This window comes from Fukomys damarensis, unplaced genomic scaffold (assembly GCF_012274545.1).
Source record: "Fukomys damarensis isolate Sample0158 unplaced genomic scaffold, DMR_v1.0_HiC HiC_scaffold_21, whole genome shotgun sequence".
In the NCBI taxonomy this organism is placed as follows: domain Eukaryota; kingdom Metazoa; phylum Chordata; class Mammalia; order Rodentia; family Bathyergidae; genus Fukomys; species Fukomys damarensis.
In genome coordinates, this window is record NW_022900933.1 from 37,504,863 (window position 1) to 37,521,733 (window position 16,871).

The following is a 16,871-nucleotide window of genomic DNA, read 5'->3' on the forward strand; positions in this document are numbered from 1 at the left end:
ACACACACACACACACACACACACACACACACACACACACACACGCTGGCGGCCGTGGCGGACACCGGGTCTTCCCCTCGGCCAGCCAGTAAAGTGTCGTTATCCTGGCGTTCTCAAAGCGCGTTCACCGCGCGTGTGCCGCGAGCTGGCCGAGGAGCGCCCCACCACCACCACTGTACTGAAAACGCGCGCGCGACTGTGAGCTGCCCACGGCCCGAAGCGCGCGCCCGCGCACAGCTGATGTCCCCCCCTGACAATTGCTCGACCCCTCCTCGAACAGCTGTGTGCCGGGCATCTGCTCTGCCAGGCCTGTTCTCGCCCCACCTGCTCCCCAGCCTGGGGATCCCTCAGCGGACACCACCGGGCAAGAGGCCACTGGCCCCTGGGGGGTACTTAGCATTCTGGAAGGAGAGGAAGATAATAAACTCGGTAACCGTGAGAACGGCCTAAGTGTTGTGCAGGGAATTGAGACGGGCTGTTTGCTGCTACGTGAAGTGAAGTGATGACATCTGCCTTTGGGCTCTGGTTAGGCTGGGACTCACTCAGGAGAAGCAGGGACCTGAAGACGGTTACAAAGGTAAGGGAAAGGGCATTCTGTGAAGGAGCAGCTCCTGCGGAGGCCTGAGGGCGGCCTGGGGAAGGAAGGCCAGCAGCTGGTGGGTCAGATGCTGGGTTAGCAAAGCAGCACGATGTGGCTTCCCTTTTACCCGGATGTGGATTAGGGCTGGGGGCCGCACAAAGAGGTCCAGATTCAGTGTCTCATCTGCTACTCCAGGAAAACACTCTGGAAGGGATGCTGGGTGCAAATGGAAGTGGCTCCTGGGAGGCATGGAAGGACCCCAACGCTGCCTGGAAGTCCCTCTCCCACCAGCCACAGCCCTAGCTGGTGCCTGTGTCCTGCATTGCTGTCGTCCCCTGAATGAAGACTCCTCTGGACAAGGGCTGTTCACCCCATCTGCAGACTCAGCCGAGACCTCCAGGCTTTTCTGATATCCTCCTGGTACAGCCAAGGCGAAATAGATACTAGTCGTAGGGTTAGCAGGGGCTGAAGGAGGGCCTCCTTCTCCCACAGCTGGACGACTTTGCACAGAAGATGAGAGGCCCATGGCTGACCCTGGACCCTGAAGCAAGAGGGACGTCCCAGGCAGGGCTCATCCCAGAGGGTACCTGGACCTCTAGGACCCACCAGAGGTACTGCGTTCCCCAGGACACTCATGGTCTGCACAGCCTAGATCCCAGATGTAAAGTGATGCCACTTCTTTAGACCCTTGGTCATGAGGAGCTGTGCTTTGGTGTAGAAAAGGTAAAACCAAATCATGGAACTCTAGCACGGTCATTCTCAAGATGCCCAGGAAGGTATCTGTGAGTCTTAAAAAACAGAGATGCACCCCCCACCCTGAATCTCCTGGGATGTGTGGGTCTGTGTAGAGAAGCAGCCAGGGCTAGGAACCAGCACACAACCCACAGCGGCCAAAAAAGCCACAGCCAAGGATGGGAGCAGCGAGGCAGTCACACAAGCCCACTGGGCAGGCAGATGGTCCTGTCTCATGAGGGAAGGGGCACTTGTCCTCTCGGGCCATGCCCTAAGCTCAGACCCCTGGCTTTGCACTGGTTGGTATTTGTCCAGTGAATGTTTGGCCTCTCCATGCATGACTGAGACCAAGGCCCTCACTTGGAAGATGAGAAACTGAGCCCCAGAAGCAAACACCTTGCCCATGGTCACTTTCCTGTATCACTCTACTATATGTGATGCATCATGGGCAGTGAGCAGCATGTATGCATGAAACCATGCATGTGTCCTGAGGGAGACACATCCCAAAGGCTGAGCAGGCCTAGGGCAGATGGCAGAGGAGGAGACTGACTGCACACGAGCAAGCGAGGGCCAGGCTGAGCGGCGGTGAATTCACCCAGACGCACAGCAGGTGAATGGGCTGGAGACTCAGGAAGAGGCCAGGACATGGGGCGGGGTGGAGGTTACTTCCTGACTGGTAGTGTGGTCCCTTCCGCAGGAATCTGAGAGGTAGCCACAGCAACCATGACATAACCTAGCACCCAGGAAGCACCAGGGATTCTAAACCAGCCCTCCCCAAGAGGAGGGACCATCAGTCCTGGATCAGATATGTACTCCATTTGGTCTCCACAAATCCCAACTCATTAAGTGGACACAGACACTTGTGGATGCCAAGGGACTCTGGTTTGGCTGGAGGGGAGTTTTGTGAAAAAAAATAAATAAGCACAGTATCAACTGCTTGCTCCCCAGCACAGAGCTGGGACTTACATAGTGGTCTCATTACTCCTCCTGTCCCTTAGCACCCCTATCTTCTGCACCAGGGCAATAGGGCATTTGCACTTGCTACCCAGTGGCCAACACGGAGGCCCAGTGAGACAAGGGCCATCTAGGAAACCGGGGCTCACTCCTGGCAGACTGGGCTACCAGGGATGGTGAGTGTGGCGCTGGGCTGCCCCTTCCTTTGGGGACCTGTGGAACCTCTAGGACAGAATTCGTAATCGAGTGTCCTAGCTCCTGCATTTGAAGGTGGTGACACCGTGTTGAAACTGGGACCAGGCTGGGAATGGCCTCTGCACCCCTCCATGCTCCTCACCTCACAGCCCTTGCCCCTGGAGTCATCCAGGGTGGGAGGCTCAACACACGGGGAAACTGAGTCAAGCAGCTCTTTGCAGGACAAGCTGTCTCCAATGATGCTCGGAAAACCATCGTCTGTATGGTGCAGGAACTTGTGTTATGAAGATCAGCAATAAAGCACATAGTAGGAAGCCCACCCCAGCTGGGGGAATCACTGCCTCAGCTTTGGGGGCCCTCAGGACCCATCCTGGCTCCTGCCCCAGCCCTCCTGGACCCCAGGGCAACCAGATCTGTGTCACTTGCTCCTGTGTCTCCCTCTTGTGGTGCAATGTTGGGTTTTGGGTGCTCTTAAAGAGAGTTTAAATAGTTTCACGCTTGCTGTGTTGTTTTGCACACACTTTGCTCCATGTGTGGGCACAAAGAGCTTCAATTTGTCCTCTCCACAGCTGTACACAAGTGTCTCAGCCTCAGCATGGGATATTTTAGGCCTAACAAGTCTTTCGGAATGAGGGGCTGTCCTATGCAGTGTGGGGTATTTGCCAGCATCCCTGGCCTCTACCTTGTGAGGAAGCAGCACCCTTCTCCTCAGTTTTAAAAACTAAAAAAAAATAAGCACATGGTGGCATGTGCCTGTAGTCCCAGCCCTTGGGAGGCTGGTGCGGGAGGATCACCTCAAGTTTGAGGGCACCTTGGCTACATAGTGAGTTCAAGGACAGCCTGAACTGCATAGCAAGACCATCTAAAAAAACAAAAAAACAAAAAAACAGAGTAGCTCAGGCCCAGCTGTATACTGGAGAGACCCAGTGTATTGAGGGACAGAGAGGAGGAGAACAAGTAAGTTCCTCACTTACAGTGTTTGTGTTTATCAAATTGCAGCTCCCACCCTTGCACAAATACAATGTAGCATGATTTGTGCTGCTCACGAGATTGTTACAGGGGTGGCTTAGCTGATAAGTCCCCAGCCCCAGACACACAGCCCGGAGCCCTGTTCGGAGCCCTGTCTACGGCTGACCTTGACAGACGTCTCTGGACCAGGCCTTGGGTGCCATCGTAGGCCCAAGCAAAGCCACCCACTAGCCCCACCTGCCCCTAGTGGAGATCTGAAACCAGTCTCCCCCAGCGCCTGAATATTTCATGCTGCAAGGACAGAACAGTCCCAGGACCTTAATTGTTAATGTGGGTTCTGCTGGCCGCTGGCCCAGCCCTCCATCCCCTCCCACCTCACAGAACGGCAGCTTCAGTAATTCTCGTGGACCCTGGGCCTCACTGTGACCTGCACTGGCAGGGGCAGAGTTGTCCCCTGACCCCCAGCTGGCAGAGGGAAGCAGGGATGTCATCAAAGGTCACAGCCAGGCCCCTGGATTCATTGCCTGCCCAGCGCTTGTGCAGGGCCCACTAGGCACAGAGCCTGGCGATGTTGAATGAATGAATGACAGAGGAGGAGGCACAGTCAAATAGAAAAGCCCTAAACTGGACATGGAGGTGCTAACCTGTAATCCCAGCACTTGGGAGGCTGAGGCAGAAGAATCACCATGAATCGGAGGCCAGCCTGGGCTAAACAGTGAGCTCAAGGCCAGCCCGAACTACACAGTGAGATGCCATCTCAGAGAAGAAAAGTACAGAGCTGGGTGTGATGGCACACACCTGTGATCCCAGCACTCAGGAGGCTGAGGCAAGAAGATCTCTGCAAGTTTGAGGCCAGCCTGGGCTACAAGTCTGTTCAGAGCCAGCCTGAACTACAAAAGTAGACCCTGGGATTTAGCTCAGTAGTGCCACTGCCTGACTGGCAAGCACAAGGTCTGGAGTTCGATCCCCAGTACCCACCCGCCAAAAAAAGAGATCCTGCCTTGAAAATTTTTTAAAAAGAATAAAAAAGAGAGAAGTAGAAAAAGGCCCAGCTCTTGGAATCATGTCTCTGTCCTCACACTTACCAGCAGGTGGCCCTCAGCTGCCCTGGTCACTCTTCTCCCTGGTGATGCTAGATCCACAGCTGAGAATGGACTTGCCACATCCGCGCTCCAGGAAAGACAGGCTCACCTTCGGCCTGCATTAAGGCAGGGGCAGTGCTTCCTGAGGCACAGGATGTTCCCGAGCCTGCAGTGCACAGGGCATTCCTGTCCCCCCCCCGCCACTGCCCTGCTCTCTTGTAGCATTGGGGACCCAGGCTCATGCCAGCTACCCCAGCACCAAGGCTACAAGGACACAGTTCCGTCCTCACCTCCGGATGGCTCAGCACCTCTGCAAGTGAATCGGGAGGCAGCAGCCAGGCAGGCCCGCGAGCAAGGGAGACCGACAGCCCTGGGTCTCAGCACCCCCCTGCTCATTGGAGCCCCTGAAAACTTGTGACACAGGTGCCAGACCAGGCCACGAGGACCCTGCTGGAACATCCAGAGGTAGGGAGAACAGCAGACAGGGCTCCATCAGCTGGGGCTCTGGGACACTCCCATCAGGCCAGGATACAAGGAGACACGCCTACCCTGGCAGGCCACCCCTCCCCAGACAACCCCAAATGCACTGCCTGCACTTGTGAGGGGTCATCCCCAGCCCTGTCCTCTCCCCAGATACCCTGCATTCACTTGATGGCTCTATTTCTTGCCCCATATCTAATGAAGTAAAGCGAAGGGGAGGAAAGTACTGAGGATTGGGTGCTGAGGTGCACACTTGTCATTCCAGCTACTCTGGAAGCTGAGGCAGGAGGATCACAAGTTTGAAGCCAGCTTGGGCAATATAGCGAGACCTTCTCTCAAAATAAAAATATAAAAACCAAGAGAGCTGGGGATGTAGCTCAACAGTAGGGAGCTTGCCCAGCATGTGTGAGGACCTCCATCCTCCACAAACAAAACAAAGGTACAACATCAGAGACTCTCTGGGGCCCCCATGGAAAGAGCTCTCAGCCAAAGGCCACAGTAGGCACACAGCTGTTGTCTTTGTGACTTTCTGTCCCTGGAACAGCCAACAATCACAACTTAAAGGAGGAGAAAGAGTTTTATTCTGGCTCACAGTTTCCGCCGTTGGTCGCCAGCTTTGATACAAACCGGCCGGTAATGGGACCTGGTGGAAGGACAGGTGCGCCAACCAATGCCGGCAGCAAGGAGAGAGGGATGGAGCCCGGCGTCCGCTCCAGCCAGCCCCACCTTGGAGCAGGTTCTGCTGTGAATTCATCCACAGGCAAGTCCAGCGCCACCATGATCCAGCCACTTTCCCACCGGTGAGAATTTCAGTTGGAGGCCCTAACAGTTGTAATATAGAAGTGCACCAGGGTGCGGAGGTCCTAAAAATACTGAGGGAAGGAAGCAAGGAAGGAGGGAGGCCACTGCTGGGCTTACAGGCATGCACTACCATACCCAGCATCCAAGAAGCTTTTGGAGCGTACACTCAGAGGAGTCTAGGGCCAGCCCAGAAGGGGGGTCCTCCCCTTGCCAGGGTGCATCGAGCAGGGCGAAGCTCCCCAGAGGGCCGAGAGCCCAGCCTAGAAGGGCCCAGGACAGAAGTGGGGCTGGATCCGGTTCACAGTGCCAGAGCAACTGAAAATACCCCCACAGGGTTAGAGTCTGCCAGGGAAAGGTTAAAAGACCAGACCTAACCCCAGCACTCAGGAGGCCGAGGCAAGAGGATGGCAAGTTCCAGCTCAGCCTGAGCAACTTAGCAAGACCTTATCTCAAAATTTTAAAAAAATATTAAAACATGGGCTGGGGATGCAGCTCAGTGCAAAGGTTTTGAACCTGGATACCACGCAAAGGAAGAAAAAAAAACAAAAGCAAAATCATAACCATGTAAACATCTTACTCAGACAGGGTAGCCAAAATCAGAGAGGACAGCCACCTGTGGACACAGTGGCCCTGGTGGTGGGGAAGGGAGTTATTTGCTTTCTGTTATTGACTCCGTTTTAAAAAACTCAAATGAATGCATTATTTTGTTAACCATACAAATATTTATTTAAGTAACATAAAAATCCAGCTCTGGGCCACGGCCTATGAGACAAGCACCAGTGGTAATGTCCGGGATGTCCCTGTGGGCTGCCTGGCCCCAGCTGGGGTTGGGGGAGATGCCCACCAGGTCACTTCCAGTTGACACAGCTCGTTTCCTCTTCCCATCCTCTCCACAGGAATCTGCCTGCTTCACTTTCAGGAGCTAGGGGGTGACTCCAGTGTGTATTTGGGGTGCACTGTGCCATGAAGGCAGGGGAGCCCCAGCTGCCACCCCAGCTCCACGTCCCCTCTGACCTCACTGGCCTCCCTTCTCCCAGAAAGCCAACCTGAAGTATCTAGCAAGACCTGGTCTCAAAAAGAAAGAAACAAACAAATAAAACTGGCGTTTACAAGGACGTGCACAGATAGGCCCAGCAAAAGAGTCAGGAGCCCAATTAGAATTTAGCCACTTAGAGAATCTTGGTCCTTGTCCTCCAGTTCCTAGACTCCCTGGAAGTGGAGGAAGAGAGAGCAAAGTTCAGGAACAGGGGCAGCGTGTGCAGGGAGGCTGGAGCCTGGGAGGAGGGTGCGCGCGGCGCTGAGCCTGAAGGGGGCTCCCGACCGCCCGGATAGCGAGGCCCAGGGCATGCACAGGGAGAGCTCACGTGTGCTACTTGGCCCTGGCCAGGCTTCTGTCCTTTTAATGGTGCATGTGATTTAACGGGGCGTCAGGAAGCCGCGGGGCAGCGTGTTCTTTGCCTCTTTGGTGCAATAACCCTGTGAGGCGGGCTGGACGCCAAGAGCGTCCCTCCGTCCTTGCCCCTCAGGAGGAGCTGTGAATGGGCTCGCCCGGGGCATCTGCGAGGTTGGGGAAGTGGGTGACAGGAGATGGGCAAGGTGGGGAGGAGGACTGGAGAAGCAGGGTGCAGCCCAGGCACCGTCGCACGGCCAGCTGGTCCCCCGCCACCCTCCGTGGTGCCGGGAGCCCCAGATCCTGCTGGTGACCAGGCCCTCTGCGAAGATGTAAATGTTTTGTCCGGAAGAGCAACCCTGCCGCTTCTCTGCTTTTCTCCCGGGGGAAGGGAGAAGGAAGCTGCACTTTCTGAGGACCTGCTGACCTACTGTGTGCCAGGCATGTGCTCTCCGGGCAGCCTGGCCGAGGCAGGGTCAGAGCCCGCAGACTGCACACTCCATTTTTCTCAATTTCTATTAGCATATTTTTGCAATACACAGTGAATCCATACACTGTGGGGGAACTGGCATATACATATGATGCACTCTGATCCTTTATTCCCCTTCCCTTCCCTTCCATCTCTCCCATCCCCAGATTTCCTTCCTATCCTTGCAGCGTACCCCCTCTTTGATTTTTTATCTCTTATAAAATTTTTTGTGCTATTTTGAGACAAGGTCTTGCCATGTAGCCCCAGCTGGCCTCAAACTCACAGTGATCCACCTGCCTCAGCCTCCTGAGTGCTGGGATCACAGGTGTGCACAGCCACACCTCTCAATCCCTTGGGGGTATTTTAGTCTAAACTTCACCATTTTCCTCTCTGATCTTTGTCATTTCTTCCCTTCCATTTTCAGATTTGCATAGTTCTTGACCTTGGAATGCCTCAGTAGGTTATTATTTATTCATTTATTTTATGAGCTGGTGTTTGCAGGACATGATGATCATGTGCATCGCAGGGAGTGGTGCCTGCCCAGAACACATCATTAGGTTATTTATTTGGAATCACACTACCCCAGGTCCCCACCTGCTGGAGGCTGGTTTTCCTTCCCCACTTCCACAACAGCCACAAGGAGAGCTGGCTCCTCCCCCTCGAGTCCCCTGGGATCTGAGGGGAGCCACAGCTGGCCTGTGAGCTGGGTTCGCTCTGGGGACGTTGGCTTCCACCAGCCCTGCCCCAACTCCCACACTGCACTTGTAGGGGGACCGGAAGTGGCCCAGCCGCAGGAGCTGTGATTGCAGGTCCCAGGGTCACCTGGCCAGTGCTGCAGGGCTGCAAGCTCATCCCATTTCCCAGGGAGGAAACTGAGGTGCAGGGACAGTGAGGCCTGAGTCTCCCACCGGCTCAAGACAGACACATGGCCGTCATCCTCACCGTGGGGAATCCAGGAGAGGAAATGATTACAGTTCTATCCAGGCTGGCTCATCATGGGGGGGCCCCGGCCAGTGCCTGGAAGTAGGCAGCTCTTGTCCCCACCTACACGCTGGAGACGACAGGCCAGGCCTTGGGCAGTAGCATAGGGGATTCACCCACCGCCCTTCCAGGTCCTGGGCTTGGGCATCCCCTCCAGTACCCCACTCAAGCCGCCACCCTGTTCCCAGAGGCAGCACACTTGCTGGTGAAGTGAACAGATAGTACCCTGGAGGCTGAAGCAGGAGGATTGCAAGTTTGAGGGCAGCCTGGGACATTTAGGGAGACCCTGTCTCAAAGCAGAAAAAAAAAAAACCATCGGGGGATACAGCTTACTGTTCCCTGGGGCTGAGACCCCAGGCTGCAAAAGAAAGAACACAGACCCTGGGCAGGGGCTTTGGCCCGCTGCTCATGTGACCTTGGGTGAGGGACTTTCCTGTCACTTGCTGTCCTCACCTACAAAAGAGTGCAGAACCCAAAGGAAAGTGAGGACTCGAGAGCTGGCCCTCTGTCTGTGTTGTTGTCACCACAGGTAGGAACAGGCAGAGGTGGCACCCTTCCTGGAACTAGAGGAGAATCCTTGCTTGTTAAGCAATGACTGAAGACGGATTTGGGGCTTGGCGTGAAACACGTGGATAGCCCGGGGCCCTGGCAACAGCTTCCTGGGGCTGGTAAAGCCACAACTTGTTGGCCATGGGGTGCAGGGCTGTGTGTTTGATGTTCTGGGGTGGGGGGATCACAGCAGCCTCTACCAGACAGGCTCCTGCTCCCTGCTCCTGTAAGGGCCCAGCTCCATCTTGCTACGGTCTGTCCTGCCAGCCAGGGCCCTAGGAGAGGGGTGGGACCACTTCCCCTGTTCTCAGCATGTGGACCGGCCTGTCCAGCTGCCCCTCTGGGCCCGGAGACCAAGACTGTGGCCTCAACACCAGGGAGCCCATGCCTGTTGGCTACACTCCTTCCAGTTTGCACCACAAGTGCCCTGAAGGGTTGGCTCTGTGGGCACAGGGCACCGACTGTCCAGGGTCACTCCTGGGTAGAGGTCCAGGCCCTCTCTGACTTATGCCCCTGTGTTCCTGTGCCCGGCTGACACGACACAGCAATGTCTTGCCAAGGAAGTGCCGGCCTTGGCCCATCCCCAGGTCTCAGATGCAGATGGGGCTCAGCTCAGATGCAGACACCTCTGCCCTCCCTCTCCTGGCTCCCAGAATCCTCTCTTCCCCCTCTCAGCCTCTCTGTCACCCTGCAGAGCCTTGTTCAGGGCTTCCTCTGGGAGGATCCTGGGCCCAAAAGGGAGACAGGGACCCCACACTGAACAGCCAGGATAGGAACAGCACCGGGGACCATGAAGGGCACGGAGTTAGTGCTCACTGGGCACTCAAGGCTGTTAGTCAGCGCCTGGAGTTAGATCTCACCCATGGCCTGTCTGTCCACCCATCCACCTGTCCAGCCATCCATCTATCTGTGTATCATCTATCTGTACCTATTTATCATCTATCTCAATAGAACATCAAACACTAACAGATAAGCATCATTAGTAGATCAATAAAAGACAGAGGTAATGAAGGGCCACAGAAGAAGCTGTTCGCTTCGTATTGGACCACAGGCCCCTTTCAGCACACCTAGGCGCAGTGACCAGGAAGGGTGAGGCAGTCGGGAGCAGTTCAGCAGCACCACCCAACCTCGTCGGAGGGGCAGGTAGGGCGCCACTGGAAGAGAGAAACGCTTCCCCGATTCCTTTCCACCACAGACCAGGCTGGGTCATGCGGAGAGGTGGGGGTCCGACAGGGGGCGCTGCTGTGCTCACCAGGGGTAGCACTGGGGAGGAAGTGAGGCTGGAGAGGGGCTCTGCTGGGGTCCTGTGGGGAAGGTCGCCCAGGCCGCTGAGCCCAGGCCTCTAGGTGGGCCGGGAGGTAGGTGGCTCTGTAGGGCTCAATCTCTTCCTTCTGTCTTCTCTGAGAGGAAAAAACTACCAGAAAAATTCCCCCTCCCCACACTAGGGATTGAACCTAGGCCTTTGCACATGCTGAACTGCATCCCCAGCCCTTTTCATATAAATATTTTTTGATAAGTTACCTGTGTTGGGCTCAAACTTGAAGTCCTCCTGCCTCAGCCTCCCAGAGTGCTGGGATTACAGGTGTGCACCATTGTGCCTGGCTTTTATTTTTATTTTGAGAGAGTCTTAGAAAGTTGTCCAGATTGGATGCAAACTTGGCATCCTCTTGCCTCAGCCTCTCGAGTAGCCTGGAATATAGGTGTGTACGACTGCGCCCAGTAGAAAGGCTTTTTTTAGGAGAGCAAAGTGGGGTACAGTCTTCTGCCCCACACTCCTGGAGCCCACTATCCTGTTTGTCGCCCTGCCCAGGGCAGTGGGTGGCAGGGTCAGGGAGATACCAGCCCTGACAGTGAGTTTAGGAGCCAGAGTTCTGGCTTCCCCGTTGTCCTGGTCACCTTGGGGCAGTGGTGAGGCCAAAAGAAGAGCAGGCATCACCACGCCGCCCCCCGGTGGCCCGAGGAGTTGCTGCAGCCACCGATCGGGCTGGCCCACAGTGGCCAGTGAGTGGGACTCTGCCTGGGAGCACAAAGGGTCTGTCCCATGCCCCTGTGCTGCCTGGTGCTCACTGTTCTGTGGAGTAAGCAAGAAACGGAACCCAGAAATAACATGAGTGTGGGTTTTACTTTGTTTTGATTTTTGAGGCAGGGCCTCACTATTAGTTCAACCTGGCCTTGAACTCATTGTGTGACCCAGGCTGGCCTCAGACTCAGTGAGCCGAGCACTGGGTTACAGGTGTGGGCTGGCAGGCGGGGATTTAGGTAAGGGACCGAGGGGCCTCCCAGGGGCAGGGACACAGTGGGATGGGAGCCCAGCAGCGGGGGATGGTGGGGTCCCTCCAGCCACTCCCTCAGCCCCACCTGGGCTGCCTGCATCCTGGCCTGGGGCCCCAGCTCCTGGCAGAGCCCTCAGGGGTGCACCTGCAGGTCGCAGCCTGGAGGGACCCTGGTGGGTGCCACCTGTGCCTCTGCTCCCCCCAGAAGCAGCCTGGGGGACTTGCTGGCAGGCACCCTGGGGACATCAAGGGTCCATGATGCCTGGCAGGCCCTCCTAGGTAACCGACAGTAGCCGTGATTGTAAACTCCCAGCCGTGGGTGGGGAGGCCCAGGGCTGGGCCAGATGTGGACCACAAGTGGGTCCCCAGGGGGCGCTGTGGAGGGTCCTGAGCAGGGAGTGAGAAGGGGACCTCATCCTGAGGAAGGATCATCTCCTGGTCCACCTGGCCCACCCAGATGCGACAGTGCCAGTGTGAGGCTGCTGCCCAAGGCCACACAGGCAAAACCTTGGCACAGCACCGGGGCTTCCAATGTCACTCACCTGTCCCCATTGCTGTGTTTTCTTTTTCCAAGTTTAAAATTAAAAATAGAGTGGGATGTGGTGGCATATTACCTATAACCCCAGCACGGGGGAGGCTGAGGCAGGAGGATCTCCATATGAGTTCCAGGCCAGCCTGAACCACACAGTGAGGCCTTGTCTCAATAAACCAAGCTATAATTAATTAATTCATTCGTTCAAATAGATGCTTTAAGAAGAGACCATAGACACCAGCAGGTGGGGCTTCTGGGGACAACCAGATCTGCTCTGAGCACATCCTGCTGCTAACCACTTTTTGCAAAGCCTGTCCCCACCAGCCCCCCAATTCTGGAGATGGAACTCAGGAACTTTCATTCTCTAGGCCAGCACTGAGCAACACCCCCACCCCCAGCCTCTTACATTTTGTTTTATCTTGAGACAGGGTTTCACTATGTAGCCCAGGCAGACCTCAAACTTGTGGCAATCCTCCCGCCTCAGCCTCCTGAGTGCTGGGATCACAGGCAGGCACCGCGGAGCCTGACTCTTCCTCAGAGCTCTTAAGCACTAACCCTCTGTCCGCTCACCTAGGCCTGAGGTCTCTTGTGGTTTAGGAACATTGCCTAATCTGCAGCAGAGTGCAGAGTGCAGCCCCTTGGGGGGCTCCATCCAAGCACACAGCACAGGTCTGGCTGCCAGGAAGCTGTCACCTCCATCCCTAACCCTACCCTAACCCTACATCCCCTGCCCTTATTTATTCTTCTTTGTTTGCTTTGTTTGTTTGTTTTTTGAGACAGGTCTTGCTATGTAGCCCAGGCTGGCCTGGAACTCATGGCAGTCCTCCTTCCTCAGCCTCCCAAATGCTGTAAGCCACCATGCCCGGCTCATGATTTATTTTTCTTAGTCCATGTTTGCAGTATATAATCCCTGCATCTTTTTTCTTTTTTTGCAGTATCAGGGATCAAACTCAGGACCTTGCACTTGTGAGGCAGGCGCGGCTTCACTGAGCTACGTCCTGGCCCAGTCTTTGCATCTTTGTGTGGAGTTGGCCCATATACAGAACACATCTTAGCTTCTTTCTTCATTTCCTTTCCCTCCCTTCTTTCTCTCTCCCTCCATCTCTTGACCCTCTTTCCCTTTCAGAAAGATCTCTCTACTTCCTATTATTTTGCTTTTTATTTATACTTTGGGCTTCTCATATAAGAGAAACCATGTGACATTTAAACTTATGTGTAGGGTTTATTTCACTTAACATTATGTCTCATGGTGCAGCCATTTTCCTAAAATGAGTCACATCTATCCTTCTTTATGGCAGAGTAGTACTCCACCACGTGTAAATACCACATCTTCTTTATCCATCCCTCAGTCAGTTGATGGACATCCAGGCTGCTTCCAGATTTAGCTGTCATGAACTGTGCTAGAGAAACATGTATGTGTACATCACTGTAATATGCTGTCTTTAACTCTTTCTGAAAGAAGATCTAGATGGAGAATAGCTGGGTGAAATGGAATTTTTGTGTTTTGTTTTGTTTTGTGTTCAGAAATCTTCACACTACTGCTGGACTCCTACCAGCAGTGTAGAGGGCTCCTTTTCCCTGAGGCCCCGCCAGCATTCGTTGTTATTTGATTTCTTGATGGCGGCCATTCTAGCTGGAGTGAACAAAATCCCAGGGCGGTTTTAGTTTGCATTTCTCTAACGGCCAGCCTCAGCCCCGCCGTTCTAAAAATTTTAGTGTAATGAAAGTAGAGGTTATTAAAGAAAATATTAAAAAGCACTCTTCTTATTTCTATGAAATAAACAGAATTTCATAACAAAATAATTAGAGAATGACAATCGTTAATGCCCGGTGTGTCACAATCTTAAAAGAATGGCCACAATGTTACACAGAGTCCAAGACACAGACAAAAGACTATCCTACAAACAGATACTAGCACAAACACTTTCTTTTCAATGAACTAAGACAATCGTAGTATAATGAAAGAAATTAGCATATATATTAAAATAGTTATGATTTTTTTTTTTTTTTGGTACCGGGGATTGAACTTGGGTCCTTGCGCTTGCAAGGCAGGCCACCGAACCGCTGAGCTAAATCCCCGGCCCTTTAAAATAGTTATGAAACAATGGAATAGATAATGTGGGAGATTACTTGAATTTCTTCCAACCCTCTTTATCTCTTTTCACTCTTTATTTTCTTTGCGGTGCTGGAGGCCAGTCCAAAGCATCAGGCACACTAGGCAAGTGCTCTACCACTGAGCTGCATCCCAACCTCTTTTTATTTTGAGACAGTGTCTAAGTTGCCCGGGCCAGCCTCTAGCTTGTGATCCTCCTGCCTCAGCCTCCTGAGTAGCTAGGATTACAGGAGTGTGCCACTGTACCCAGCTTGAAGAACTTCCTTCAATGCTTTTTTTGTGGGGCTTATCTACCTGCTGGGGGTGTGTTCCTTCAGCTTTAGTTTTTCTGGGAAAGCTTTCATGTCCTTTTTACTCCAAGATGGTTTTGGCCATTTGCTGGGTGAGGGCTCCCTTCCCTGCTTCCATCTTCCTTCCGTCCCTCCCTACCAGCTCGATGGTTTCCTGTGAGAGTTTTTTTTTTTGAGACAGGGTCTCACTATGTAGTTGAGACTGACCTGGAACTCACTATGTAGCCCAGGCTGGTCTCGAACTCACAGCGATCCTCCTGCCTCAGCCTCCCAAGTGCTGGGATTACAGGTGTGTGCCACCATGCCTGGCTCCCGTAACAGTTTTGCATTTCTTCTGTCTTTCTTTTTTTTAGGGCAATATTCACGTTTTATTTAGATAGAAATTTCTTTCAAATTTTCTCCTTGTTGTTTGGATTTCTGCAGTTTGAATATAATTTGCCTACGAGTGGGTCCCTTGCTTATTTATCCAGCTTTCTGCTCTTTTATATGCGTGGATCTGTTGTCTGATATCTGCCATCAGCTGTGGAGACACTTGGCTGTCTTTACTGCAGATTTCCCAGTCCATGTCTCTTGTGTTTTTTTCTCTTTCCGGTTTTCCAACTTTATATATTAAACCTTTCAAAGTTGCCCCACAGTTCTTGGCTGTTCTCTTGCTTGTCTGTAACTTTTTTCCTCTCATGAATCAGTCTAGAAAGCACCTGTGCCATGTCTTCGGGCACATTCATTTTTTCCCCATCAGCAGCGTACAAGCCAGGCGCAGTGGCACACACCTGTAATCCCAGCACTTGGGAAGCTGAGGCAGGAGGATTCCTGTAAGTTCAAGGTCAGCCTGGGCTACATAGTGAGTTCAAGACTGGCCTGAACTACATAGCAAAACCCTATCTCAAGAAACAAAACAAAACAACAACAAAAAAGCAGGGTACAGAGTCATTATGAGCTTAACAAAGCTATTTTGGCTGTAGTGTTTTGTTTTGTTTTGTTTTGTTTTTTGTTTTGTTTTTTTTTTTTTGTACCAGGGATCAAACTTGGGTCCTTTTGCTTGCAAGGCAGGGAGGCAGGTGGTGGAATCTCTGAGGTAAATCCCTGGCTACAGTGCTTTTTGACTTCTGTTATGCCTTTCGATTTTTCTTTTGCTTTTCACAGTGCTGGGGATAGAACCCAAGGCTTTTGTGTATGCTTGGCAAGTGCTCTACTTTGACCCTTTTCCTCTCTTTTGTGATACTAGGGATCCAACCCAGGGCCCTACATCCCCAGCCCCTTTCTTACTTTTTATTTTGAGACCAGGTCTCATAAAGTCACTAAGTTGCACAGGCTGAGTTTGAACTTGTGATCCTCCTGCCTCAGCCTCCCAGAGTGCTGGGACTGCAGGTGTGTGCCCATGTGCCTGACTCCTTCAATGTTCCTTTCCTGAGGTTCCCTCTCCCTGATCATGTTACCTATCTGTTTTTTACACATGGTCAGTTTTTTCCAGCAAAGCCCTTGGGCATGAACTGTTTCAAATCCGCTGCCTGACTGTGCTGGCATCTGGACCCCTATTGTCCAGGACCTTTCCTTCCCTGGGCCACGCCTTGTGGCATTCTCTTTTACGTGATGCTGGTGACAGGAAGCAGGAACACAGGTGCCCAGACGAGGACTCATGTGTCTAATGTGGCTGTAGCAGTTGGATCCAGAAGCTTCGAGTGTCCTTGTCCTTGGTCCTTCTTGTCTGAGGACACTCACTGCTGTGCTACATGCCTGTGATCCCTGCACTCTGGGAGGCTGAGGCAGGAGGATCGTTGTGAGTTGAAGGCCAGCCTGGACTGCACAGTGAAACCCTGTCTCAAAATCAATTAATAAAAAAAACTGATCAGTCAATCAATCAATCAATCAATCATCAATCCGTGTCTGGGCGGTGCCCCTCACAGCATCTCTTAGCTCCTTAGGTAGCAGCTGGATTCACGCTGGACAAGGCTCGGGGCTTCTCTCTGACAGCAGCCTCCTTGGGGGCCTGTGCATCCTGACAGGACCTTGCCCTCTCTTCCTGCTTGTGCCTGGTAGGTTCTTCCCATCTCCTCCCTGCAAGAGCCTGGTGGGCACCCTGGAGGTGAACCAAACCCCCCTCTTGGTTTGTGTTTGAGACAAAGTCTCACTATGTAGTTCAGAGTGGCCTTGAACTCACTGTGTAGCCCAGGCTGGCCTGGAATTTGCCATGCTCCTCCTGCCTCAGCCTCCTGAGTGCTGGGATTACCACCCTGCGCCCTGTGCTGGGCCACACCCCCATTTGAGCAGTTCCTTGAAGTCCCTGGTCCTGGGCTCCTGGTTCCTGGCCTGGGGAGTGGAAGCAGGAAGCCAAGAGTCCAGGCCACATGGGTCCTAGAGCTTCTGCGTCTCCTTAGCTCCCTGGGGCGGGAGGAGGCCGAGGCCCAGGCTGCCTGAGCACACTTGGCACGGGACCTCCAGCGGGGCAGCAGTGCTGGGTTTGGAGGCGCTGGGCCGGAGGAA